At 42.2% G+C, this 3,854-nt stretch overlaps 1 pseudogene; it reads left to right on the forward strand.

Moving 5' to 3' along the window:
* The first annotated feature begins 2,573 nt into the window (after positions 1 to 2,573).
* LOC126089785 (5S ribosomal RNA) lies at positions 2,574 to 2,691 on the forward strand (annotated as a pseudogene).
* The last annotated feature ends 1,163 nt before the right edge of the window (positions 2,692 to 3,854 follow it).

Consider the following 3,854-nt stretch of genomic DNA (forward strand, 5'->3'; position numbering starts at 1 on the left):
CAAAGGCAGAAGAAACAACACCAAAGAACATAATGCGGAAGACAGAATATACCAGTTGATTACAGAATAGAGAACTTCCTAATGATGTCGCCAACGTCACAAAAATAAACTTACCAAATCAAAAATAGATTTTTTGTCAAAAGTATTACAGTTGTATTTATTTAATGATTAATTACAGCGACAGCTGATTTTCTTTGTTCTAAGCTCAGCTTTTTTTCTCGGAGCTCAATAAGAGGACACTTTGTAGATTTTCATGAAATCCGCACGGAAAAATTTTATTTCCTCAAAAAGAGGACGTGCCCGGGAAAAAGAGGACGTATGATAACCCTAATAACACAGACAATTCTCATTTGGGAGGACGACGCATCAAATCGCCTTCCAGCCATGCACCTTTAGCCTTTCCGTAATTTCCTCAACTCGCTTAAGGTGAATGCAGGCGTGGTTCCTCAGGAATACCACAGCCGATTTCCTTCCCGGTCCTTCTCTAATCGGAAATTATGCTGCGTCTCCTATAGCATCGATCTCGACGGTATGTCAAACCCTAGTTTACGTTTCTTTCTTTCCATTTCAAAACTTCCACCCTCTCATTAGGAATACACTCTGGCAATATATCTATGTTCTGTTTTCATTATCATTAATAATTATTGAAGGAAATTTCTCAGGACAACAAAAATTTTCTTTGTTATCCGTGGAATTCTCGCAAGTAGTTGGGTGGAGTTAGGGAGAGAGACAGAGACCAAGAGTGAAGAGAGATAGGTGGAGACAAAGAAAATACTCTGAACAGGCATAGAGGAAGAAAATCAGAGGAAGAAGACAAAATTTAGAAAGTTCTTATAAATTTGGATATGATTTATGGTTATCAAACACATTTATTCATTTAAAATTGAGGCATAAAGTAGTCACTGGAAACGTTTGAATTTTTTTTGGTCTGTTACTACTTCTGAACATTTCAGTGTTGCATTTTTTCATTTTTCTGCAGTTCCTCGTGCATGTGGGAGTACTGAACTTCGCAATTACTACGATCTGGCTACCGCTTGTGATGTTCCTGACGGCAAGCGCACACATTATTGCAACTCTGGTAAGTAATCGTCATAATAGTTGCGAGAAATATCGTTCTCGAGCGAAAGTAGAGAAACAGAATTAATCTCTCATAAATTTTAGATGTGACCATTGTCACTTAGCATGAGTTTTAAAGTGGACTCTAATAGAGCTCTAGTATCCATGGCACTTAATTCTAGCCAATACCTTCTGTGACTTCAATTGGCAGCTTGACTACTGTGGCTCATAAATAAACCCTAAAACAAAAAAAAAGAAAAAGACCCACCACGGAGGAATTATCGAAACTGGATGGAAATCGGTAGACGCGATGTACATGTATAGACAAAACATTATTTACAATCTCAGAAAAATTGAATGATTTATTCAAAAGAAAGAGCTTCACAAATTGAGCAAGACTATAACACATTGGCCCACCTCTGACCCTTATGCGAGCAGTTATTCGGCTGGACATTGAGTGATAGTGTTGTTGGATGCCCTCCTGAGGGATATCGTGCGAAATTGTGTCCAATTGGCGCGTTAGATCGTCTGGTAGGAAGGCCCTCCCCATAATGCTCCAAGCGTTCCCAACGGAGCAGAGATCTCGCGACCTTGCTGGACAAGATAGGGTTGACAATCATGAGGACAAGCAGTAGAAACTGCCGCCAGGTGTGGGTGGGCAATATCTTGCTGAAATGTAAGCCCACGATGCCTTGCCATGAACGCCAACAAAATGGAGCGTAGCCTATTGTCGACGCACGGCTGTGCTGTAAGGGTACCGCAGCTGACAACCAAAGGGGTCCTGCTATGAAATTAAATGGCACGCCACACCACCACTCCAGGATGTCGGGCCATATGGTGGGCGACGCATAGTTTGGTATCCCACCACTGTCTAGGGCGTCTCCAGTTACGACTTCGGCCTATTATGTCTTTAAGTGGAGTAGAATTGTCTAGATTTGTATGGACACATCTCGGACAGCAGTGAGCTACCATTTTGACTGTCGCCCGCCATTCGTCCTGACAACCAAGAGCGCTGGTCTGAGGCGACTTTCCATTTCATACCAAGACTCCTTTGCTGGTCATCCGCGGCTCCCTTACAGCACAACGGTGCGTCGACAATCTCCTATGACCCCTTTTGTTGCCCTTCATGGTGAGTCATCCTGGGCTTACTTTTCAACAATATAATGCCTGCCCGCACACAGTGAAAGTTTCTACTGCTTTTCTTGGTGCTTTCCAAACCATACCTTGACTAGCAATGTCGCAGGTTCTCTCCTCAGCTGAGGACATGTGAAGTATTATGTGTAAGGCACTCAAATCGGATCGGGATTTAGATGATCTTGGACATAATTTGGCATGAAATCCCTCAAGAGGACATCCAACAACTCTATCAGTAAATGTCTAACTGAATAACTGCTTGCATAGGGGCCAGCCGTGGATCATCGCGTTATTGACTTGCTAAATTTGTCAAACTCTTTCTCGTGAATAAATCATATATTTTTTGTGAAATTGTAATTATTTGTTTATCTGGTCATGTACATGGCAACAGCCTTGCCGCAGTGGATACACCGGTTCCTGTTAGATCACCGAAGTTAAGTGCTGTTGGGCGTGGCCGGCACTCGGATGGGTGACCATCCAGGTTGCCATGCGCTGTTGCCATTTTTCGGGGTGCACTCAGTCTCGTGATGCCAATATAGAAGCTACTCGGCCGAATAGTAGCGGCTCTGGTCAAAGAAAACCATCATAACGACCAGGAGAGCGGTGTGCTGATCACACGCCCCTCATATCTGCATCCTCATCTGAGGATGACACGGCGGTCGGATGGTCCCGATGGGCCACTTGTGGCCTAAAGACGGAATGCTGGTCATGTACATCTTATCTATCGATTTCTGTCCCTTTCGGACAATTCCTTAGTGGTGCGTATTTTTTTGTGTGTCTCAGAGTGTATCTTACAGTACTTCCCACAATTCATCGCATATACATGCACTGACAAGTGAATTAACCGACATGTCATGTCGAGACCTTCCGTACGTCTTTTGTGAGTCGTAACAAACAAACGACTGAGAAGACATATTGGTAAGACAATGGGCTTATTTCCGGGGGGAAGGGGGTTTAAATATCCGTCCGGCAGCCAGATTCAAGTTATCCGTGATTTCCGTTAATCGTCTAAGGCAAACGCCGGTTTGGTTCTTTTGACAAGCGACCGCCTCCCCACCCCCTTCCCATCCTACGTCAATCTGCGCTTGTGCTACGTCTCCACTGACTTCGTCGTTGATGGGTCATAAAGCCTAATCTTCCTCATGAACAGATTAAGGAAATATGCACACCAATAAAGCTCATAAAGGAACATAATTACTTCCAATTCAATAATTAATTTTATTTACAAGAAGATGGATTACCAATGGGATCCTCAGTTTCAGGAGCCTTAGCATATGTTTTTGTAAACCACATTGAACAGATCATTTTCACAAAAATAGTAGCAAAAGAATACAACATATTATATTGGTTTAAGTATATGAATGACATCATTTGCTTAAAAGGTGAACCACAAACAAAAATTGAAAAACTACATACTGGCATCACAAGATACATAAAAATATAAAATTCAAAACTGAAAGAGAACAGAACAACCAAATTTACTTTCTGGATATAACAATCAAAAAACAAAACAATAAGCATATGTTTGAAATTTACTGTAAACCCACAGCAACGGAAATTATCATTCTCCAAACCTCGTACCACCGACACACACAAAAGCAAGCAGCACTTCGACACATGCTCCATAGACTCAACACAGTACCACTCACCAAAGAAAGCTACCA

This window comes from Schistocerca cancellata, chromosome 6, assembly GCF_023864275.1.
Source record: "Schistocerca cancellata isolate TAMUIC-IGC-003103 chromosome 6, iqSchCanc2.1, whole genome shotgun sequence".
Taxonomy (NCBI): Eukaryota; Metazoa; Arthropoda; class Insecta; order Orthoptera; family Acrididae; genus Schistocerca; species Schistocerca cancellata.